We start from the raw sequence: 9590 nt of genomic DNA on the forward strand, positions 1-9590 counted from the left end.
ATTAAATACAATTTTGAAGATAAGTGAAAAAAAAGGAATTTTGTTACTATCAATAATAGTCATTTTATGACATTGACAAAGATGCACAAATGGTCCATGTGGTTACAAATAAATCACATATGGTCGTGATGAAAAATTTGTTATAGCAGGGGTCCTTAATTTTAGAAAACGTTACACAATAAGGTGTTGTTTATTTTTTTTTGAGGCAAAATGTCTGCAGTCTGCGGACCATATCTGTAGACCTCTGCAGCAGAAGAGGTGGATCAAACGCCTGCAGTCTGAAAAAAGAAGATTGTTTGTTTTTTTAGCATCTGCAGACTACTGAAATAAAATAAAATCTAAATAAACTGATTTTTTTAATATTTATATGACTTTTTTATAAATAATTAACAAATCTAGATCAACTTTTATGTATTATTGTATAAAAGATGAAAATAAAAATGGTACGAATTAACATATATATTTGATAAAAACCAACAATTTTGATCACAAAGTTATATCTAAACATTGTAATTACGAATCAAAGAATTTGATACATTAATCGATGGAAATAAACTCTGAATTTTTCAATTAAATCAATTAAAAACGTACCATAAATATTTTTCCAAGAAATTGACGATAGTGTATTAAATAATGTTTAATAAAATTTGGCATAAAAATATAAGAATGTATCATGATTCTTTTTTCATATTTATATAAACAACTTCAACAACCATTATTGTAATAAATCTTTATTTATAAATTTGTCAAAATATCATGTTTGTGTCATCAAACTTTTTTTTTTAAGTATTGTAATTTTTTTTCTTCAAATTGTTTATCATTAATAAAGTCAGAATAAATATAAATTTAAAAAAATAAAAAAAAATAAAGATATATGTGTTTTTTAGGCTTGAAGAGGTTAGAAGACTCTGGTCTACATCTACGCCAAGAAGAGGGCACACATACATTTTTAGGTCGGCAGTCTTCAAAAAAACAAACAGTCTGCGATAGCTAATGTCTGTGCGTGGTCTGCGCGACGCAGACAGAAGAGGCCAAGAAGATCTGTAAACAAAAAACAAACAACACCTAAGTCCTTGTGACTAAGACCCTAAAATTAAGGGTTAAATATTTTTGAATGAGTGATACATCATTTTCTTTAAATAATATTTTTTAGAAAATGATCCCCACCTCATCCCCATTCTCTCTCACTAATTTCATGATTTGATGGTACTTTACTAGAAATGCAGAATTTTGTAGGAATTAGATATGAAGAACGAATTAACCAATAGAAGTTATGTTTTTTGATTCGTTGGTGATCAAAATATAGAGTGAAAGTGAAATTAAGATTGTTGAGAAACATATAACAAATAGAAAATTTAGAAAAAATCGAGGATGGATGAACAACATATTGATTTCCTTGATTAACTTTTGTAGTTTTTGCAATGATAGTTCCATATATGGTACTCAATATATTTGGAATAATCATATTAATAGTTGCATGGGTAGTCTTTAGTCCTATATTTGTAATGATAGTTACATTGTAAGTGAGTAAAAATTCAGTAACAATTACAATACTAATTTCGTTTTTGGTAAAACTGAAATAGTAGTCAAAACCAGGATACCATAATAAGTGAACAAACTATACCAAAAATATCTACTAATCTGGGCGTAACTCAACAATATCGGTATTTGTGGGTTTAATGTAAAATATTTTATGAATTAAATTATATTTTAAATAAAAAATGAATCTTTGTGAACAATATGGATACCATTTGAAAATGAGTAGTTTAGATGAAAATCGATCTTTTAATCGACTTCATATGAGCCTATGGACAAATACATGCTATCTCTAGATCCCATTGAATTTCATTCGAAGGAAGATCCTTATAAAAATCAGATCGATTCTTATAAAATAAATACAAGATTAACCGAGGTATTTCAAACATTCAGAAGGAAACTAAACGGTAATATTGTGGAAATTAGGGTTATGGGTTTTCAGTTTATAAGGGTATTATGGGATCCAAATGATGGGTTTTGGTCATAAGAACATCCTATGTGCTCATACAAACCCTAATGCTTGGATCTAGGTTTCTCTATTGTACATGCAATTCATCCAAGACTATAAACCCTAGATCTAGCATATGATAATCAATATAACATATAATTAAGGGTTTAGATCATACCTTGATTGTTATGTAGCAATAACAATCTCAAATCCTTCTTGTATTGACTTTAGAAAGCTTAGAGTCACAAATGTCACTCATCTAATGGTTCACAAACACCAAGAGCAAGAGGATGAAGAAGAGAAGAGAAGGAGGCTACCCAAAACGTGTGGAAACCCTAGAAGGAAGCTTGTCCACGTTTTTGGGGCATAAGGGTTCTATATATAGTGAGGCTATTAGGGTTATCTAACAAGGAAACCCTAATTTGGGTGCTTAAGCCCTAAGCAAGCCATGGACTCCTTTCCTTAAAGGCCTTGGACGATTTCTAATGGGTTTCCCCATAGAATTCGTCCACTCCTTAATATAAGGCAATCCATAGCCCAATTGCAATTATCTTATAATTACAATTCCAGTCCCTTAAGTTTAATTAATCTCTTTTAGCCACAGACTTAATTCTTATTAATTCTTGACTAATATTAATTAAACAATATGATTTCTCCTTTAATATATTATTCTCATAATATATTAATAAATCATATTTAATCCTTTCTCTCCATAATTCATCCTATCAAGTTGCTTTGGTGAAGGCAACCCAAAAGGACCATGCACCATCGGGTCAAGTACATACCAAAATAGTTATGGACTTAGACACTAATGGTGGACTTGATCAACACACAACTTTGTGTACTCGATCTCCTAGTCCTTCACTTGACATTTTGTCAACGAATTAGTCTAATTTCCAAATATGAAATTTCTCATTCATCATGCAACCAAGTTGCGTGATTCCAAATTTCTGTCCAACTGAAACTTGGGCGATGAGAAACTCTCCTTATTTGGTAAATTTTCGACATTTCCATAATTAAGAATCAAACTCATTATTGCTAATAATAGAAACATTCAAACATCAATTTTTCATATACACCATTGCAAGGATAAATAAATAATATAAAATCAAAATTTATTTTATTGCGGAAAAAATTTGTCCTTACAACGCAATTCATTGAAAAACTATGCTAATACATATTTCTTAGCAATCTAATTCTAACTCTAAGTAGTACCTCAAGAATCTAATCTTCAAGTAATGCGATCGAAATCCATTTCTTCACGGTTAGATTCTGCTCACTTCTTCCCTTAAGCTTCCTTTCTTTTCTTCGATCCTACAAAACATCAATTGTAATCTTATCACATTATGTATTAAGAATATAGAATAGGAGCTTAAAAGAGTTAGTCAATGGATTTTACCTAAAGCAAAGCCATACGTTTTGACTCTCCCATCTCTTAGATCTCTTAGGTAAATAGGGCAGCTTCGTCTCCAATGCCCCTTCTCTTGGCAATAAAAGCAAATTGACTCTTTTGGGACAGGACATGGAACTACTTCAGACATTGCCTTTCTCTTATGATCAAACTTTTCGATCATAGCATGTCTTTCGTTGCCATTCTCTATATCCATAGAGGTCTTGAAGGCAGATTCACCAATCAACTTTGCTTTTCTATTTCACCAAACCATTGTTGATTCAGCAGCAATAAGCATATAAGTGAGATCTATAAGGGTCACGTCGCAGTTCATCATATAGTACTCTCTTATGAACTCACTATATGAGTTAGGAAGTGACTGAAGAACCCAATCAACAGCCATCTCCTCACAGACAACGGATCCCAACATTCTTAACCTATCAATGTGTGACTTCATCCCTACGACGTGTGCACACACCGACTTTCCTTCTTTATGTTTACTTGCCAAAAGGGCTTGAGTGATCTTGAACGTTTCAAGCCTTCGAACTTGTGGGTTAGGGAGAATGATTGGAGGATGAGGAGGAAGTGAAACATGATCTCTTGTTCCTTGATCGAATCGTGGAATATCATCTTCATGTGGAATGCTTGTTCCACTGGATTTGGGAAGACCATAGTTGTCGAACTTTGACATCTACAAAGCGGGAGAAAACAAATTCAAGTTAGTTGATTGATTGAGTCCTTAGTAAATCACTCAAATGAGATACTAAGGCTAGGACCCAACACAATACGCTACAACCTAGAAAAGGGATGCTGTAATCTAGTTGCAGAATATTTGAAGGTAAGTGAATGACGATTCACTGATTTCCACCATGAAAAATGAAAAAGAAATTTAAGTTTTAAATCTATGAAAAATCCTAGATCCTTTGAGATTCATTGAACATTTCAATGGCATGTTTAAATCTCGATATGCCCCTCTAGTTTGTGACTGGGATGCCGAGGATCACAAAGCGGGTGTGAATAACCATGCAAACTTACATGGTGCCCTCACATGTTACAGTCACCCATTCAATGTGCCGGTAAACCACACACGCTCCACCGAACTATGACAAACATTGAGTCACCCTTTGCTACCTTTTCTTAGAACCATTTAGTGTGTCGGTTAACCACACACGCTCCAGTAACGTCTTCGCAAGGGCACAAAGTGTAATTTCATGGCATTGCATCAATTCACTTTTGCCTAAGTAACTAAGATTGGGAATTTGTAGAACATTTAGTTACTTTTGTACTTCATTATACTTATAATGGAAGGTTTTGTCCTATCATACCCGTTCGGCTAACGACCCTCCACTAGTCAAGAGTGTGGTGGGTAAGAGTGGATACCCATTCAATCGCCATTTTATAGGCAATTTCCTTAAACACCCCTTATAGATCAGCTTCGTGAATGAGGCCTACTAACGGTAAGACTGACTTTTACTCATACATATATATAATGTTAGACTTTTAATGTTATATATAGTATAGGGTGTATTTTACACTTTTAAAATACTAGGAGGTCAAATTTAACAATTATACCTTTAATTCAATTAAATTGTAAACCAAAACATTTATGGATTTATTAAACCTCTTTTAATTATACACCTTAATTAATTAATAAAACCATAAGGGTGTGATTTGAACTTTTCAAAACAATACTAGGGTTTTAGAATTTAACATTCCTAAATTAAACTTTTAATCAACTTTTAAATTCCAAAACTTGAGGGAAAGTTTTGAAACATTTCAAAACATTAGGTTTAGAATTTAAATATACATCAAAATTAGACTTTTAATCAAAATTTAAATTCCAAAAATTGAGGGCAAGTTTTGAAACCTTTCAAAACACTAGGGGATCAAATAACAAATAATCTAAATTAACATTTAATCACATAATTATCCATATTTGATTTATTTAATAATTTCTTGCAAAACAATTTACCAATTTAATCAAAATAATTAATCAATTATCACATAAGGAAATAAATATTTTATTAATTGATAAATATCTTCAATTAGATCAAGAATATACTCATATATATCATAAAATTGGATTTATATTGATCTAATATGATAAAGGCAAGTATCTCAAAGATAAACAGCAAGAAATCCTGATATTTGCTCTTTCTGACGCTTGGACTCGCCGAGTACCCCAATGGACTCGCCGAGTCGAGCCTACTCGCCAAGTCCATCAGACAGATACACAAAAATCGAATTTTTTAACTTGAACAAACATACAAGGCATCAATACAATAGAAACCAATCAAGGCTCTGATACCACTGATAGGTTTTGGTCATAAGAACATCTTATGTGCTCATACAAACCCTAATGCTTGGATCTAGGTTTCTCTATTGTACATGCAATTCATCCAAGACTATAAACCCTAGATCTAGCATATGATAATCAATATAACATATAATTAAGGGTTTAGATCATACCTTGATTGTTATGTAGCAATAACAATCTCAAATCCTTCTTGTATTGACTTTAGAAAGCTTAGAGTCACAAATGTCACTCCTCTAATGGTTCATAAACACCAAGAGCAAGAGGATCCAGAAGAGAAGAGAAGGAGGCTGCCAAAAACGTGTGGAAACCCTAGAAGGAAGCTTGTCCACGCTTTTAGGGCATAAAGGTTCTATATATATTAAGGCTATTAGGGTTATCTAACAAGGAAACCCTAATTTGGATGCTTAAGCCCTAAGCAACCCATGGACTCCTTTCCTTAAAGGCCTTGGACGATTTCTAATGGGTTTCCCCATAGAATTCGTCCACTCCTTAATATAAGGTAATCTATAGCCCAATTGCAATTATCTTATAATTACAATTCCAGTCCCTTAAGTTTAATTAATCTCTTTTAGCCACAGACTTAATTATTGACTAATATTAATTAAACAATATGATTTCTCCTTTAATATATTATTCTCATAATATATTAATAAATCATATTTAATCCTTTCTCTCCATAATTCATCATATCAAGTTGCTTTGGTGAAGGCAACCCAAAAGGACCATGCACCATCGGGTCAAGTACATACCAAAATAGTTATGGAGTTAGACACTAATCCAACACCAAAGTCATGGTAAACTTACATGTATGTTTGAATATGCTAATAAAGAATCCATGCCTTTTATTATAGTGTGTGCTTCCGAATGGAAATGCATGCAAGAATGAAGTTTGAGTTTGATGCAAATGGCTAAAATATTTTCTTATTTATCACATTATCAATAAGGTGAAACATAATTTTGGTACCAATTCTTACATATTCTACTAGTTGGAGTGACAGCTAGTTTTGGTATGTTGGAAGATATCATTATTGTCAAACCCAATGCCCAGTTGAGAACCTTACTGCTCGAACCTTACTGAGAATAGTTGGTACAAAGTGTTATCAGATCTCTTTTATGGTTATCTAGGTTTTACGCTTTTGGTTGCACCAAACCTTTACGACCACTCCATATGTTGGTTGTATGTTGACTTTCATGGACAGGGTGTATCATCGGGTGTGTTATCGTCACATACATTATCTTTATTCATGATATTCTAATCATTACACCTTTTCATGTGTATTATGTGTTTGTCTTGTTGTTTTCTATTTTATTGACCCTTCTAGCTTCATTTGTTGTTTCTTTCGGTCACATCCTAGATATTACATCATCGTCTTCCGAAGCTTGCTTTGTTCAAGATATTCATCATTTTGGTTCATTCAGAACATTCTTAACCATTATATCTTATATTGTCATTATGTCGTAGTACAATGATAAATATTAAAAAACTAAATAATTTAATTTTAATATTATGCTAATAATTTTTATTTTAATTATGTAGAAAATGTTTTCTTAAAAAAGTAGTGAGTACATATTCATGTCATAAAATGAAATTCAATAATATGAAAAACAAAATGTCACTTATTGTTTAATTGTGTTCAAAAGGCCAGTAAACTTTTTTCTTGGTTTTATCCTACGATTTTAGTGCATTTCACTTGGATATGTATGTCATATTAGATGTTGTAGTGTATGTAATGACAACGCCTAATAGATGTAAATACATATTTTCCCTATCAAATGACACATATGATACAATACTAGTTCATCATGTTGAAATTTACCCCCATGGTGTACTAAGAAACCTATAAATGACATTTAATTCACTTAAAAAAATAAGTGACATAAAAGAGAAAAAATATTATTATTGGTTGTCATTTTATGATATTGACAAAGTTATACAAATCATCTATGTGGTTATAAAGTAGACCACGGATGGTTCTAACGGGAGTTTTGTTATACTAGCAGGCTTTAATTTTAGAAAACTTTGCACACTAAGTTCTAACGGGAGTTTCGTGAACAATCCCTCTTGTTTTTCACGTGTTGGAGCTCACCCTTTGTAGAACACCAATGTTTTCTTCATTTTAGAGATGACAATGGGGCGGGGAATATAAATGTATACTCATCTAATCCACATCTTCATCCTTAAATCCTCATTACGATCTTCATCATCACCCCCACTGGGAGAATATAAATGTATCATCATCCGCACCCCTAATGGGGACCGGGGATCCCCAGTAGGGATTCAGGGATTTCTTTTTCTATTTTAATATGAAAACTTTTATGTTAATAAAAACTCTAAATTTCAATTTTACCAACATAACTTTAAAGATTTTAAAAACATAAAAATATCCATATATTGCATAAAAACTATAAACAATTTATCTACTAAATTTAAATACATACATGAAAAATCAAGTAGAAATTTTTTTTATTAGAGTGATATTTTAGATAAAATAGATAAACCAAGGAGAAAAAAATTATCCACGATGTTAAATTAGATAAAAAAAATAAGGAAGAATAAAATTCCAACCAGATAATTATTAATGAGTCGGGTTACTTGGATCAAAATTTAGGTATTATAAATTATACTATAAATGTATGTTTTGTATTATTTTTATATATTAACATATACCGGAGTCGGGTCGAGTGTCAGGGATTAGGGTATCTCATTCCCATTTTTTTATTCGGGGATTCCTCATCCCTGATCAACTTAGGTGAATCAACATAGGGATTCACCGATCAAATCGATACGGGTTTTAGGTTCCCCATTGGAGGTGGAATTTTTTTTTCCATCCCTACTTCATTATGATAAGCAATTTTCTTTGGAAAAATATCAATATCTTTCCACGTAACTTTCTACTACCCACTTGTAGTTGCTATATTTGCCATAGGATACTTCATATCCCTTATACAGAAAAAATACCACTCATGTCCCTTGATTTTCCCGAACTCTTAGAACAACTGAAATTTAAACATTTCATAGTATTCTACTTGATCAAATCTCTGGTTGCAGTTGGAATCCGAAAAATTGCTCACTTGAATAATATTAATATAAAAACTACTCAACTCAACACCAAGATTTTCGAAAACGGCTAATATCATTCATTAATAGGGGAGATTGTATGCGAGATAATCGACCTTTCCATATTGTCATTTCATAAATATTTAATTTTTTTTAGTTGTGTTAGTCATAAGGATTTAAGACGCAAGATTTTCCAAATTTAAGGACCATCAGTATAACACATTTCCTGTAAGAGCCATTTGTGGTGTCTTTTGTAAATCACAAGGACCATGTGTGTAACTTTGTTGAACTTTTTATTATAGTATGTATTTGTGGATTTCCATAGAAATGTGTGTTTTGCCTACTAATACGGATCGAACATCATTTTCAAGAATGAGTATGTCTGTCGTCTTCTTCTTATATTCAAATAATTCCATCCTTAGTTTTATAATTCTCACAATTCTATAACCTATAGATTTAAAGAATTGATTTAATTAAAATTATATATTATGGATATGATTGATAAAACTGAACGTTGACTGACATGTGATGAATCTCTCGAATCGATAACTTATGAGTTTATCATAATTACAAATTTGGAATTATACAATAAGTGTTTTGTAATCTATTATGTTTTTGTATAATTTGTTAATGTTTAGTAGATTTAACAAATAATGTTAATGTAGCCCTACAAAATGTTGGATTTTGGTTTAAGAGATCCTTTGTGTTTTTTTATTTTTTATTTTTTTTCTTTTGGCACCCAAAGGCATAAAATCAAAGTTTGCCTGCTAAAAAAGGAATCAGCCGGACTTATAGTAGTCGGTATCTAATGTAACGTTCCAAAAATCAAGGGTAAAAATTT

General features: G+C 31.7%; 1 pseudogene; it reads left to right on the forward strand.

The window, feature by feature from the left end:
* Positions 1–993: 993 nt before the first annotated feature.
* On the forward strand, positions 994–2023 carry LOC145067556 (acetyl-coenzyme A carboxylase carboxyl transferase subunit beta, chloroplastic pseudogene; annotated as a pseudogene).
* The last annotated feature ends 7567 nt before the right edge of the window (positions 2024–9590 follow it).

Source organism: Lactuca serriola, chromosome 8 (genome assembly GCF_051521515.1).
Source record: "Lactuca serriola cultivar US96UC23 chromosome 8, Lser_US96UC23_V15, whole genome shotgun sequence".
NCBI classification, from domain to species: Eukaryota; Viridiplantae; Streptophyta; class Magnoliopsida; order Asterales; family Asteraceae; genus Lactuca; species Lactuca serriola.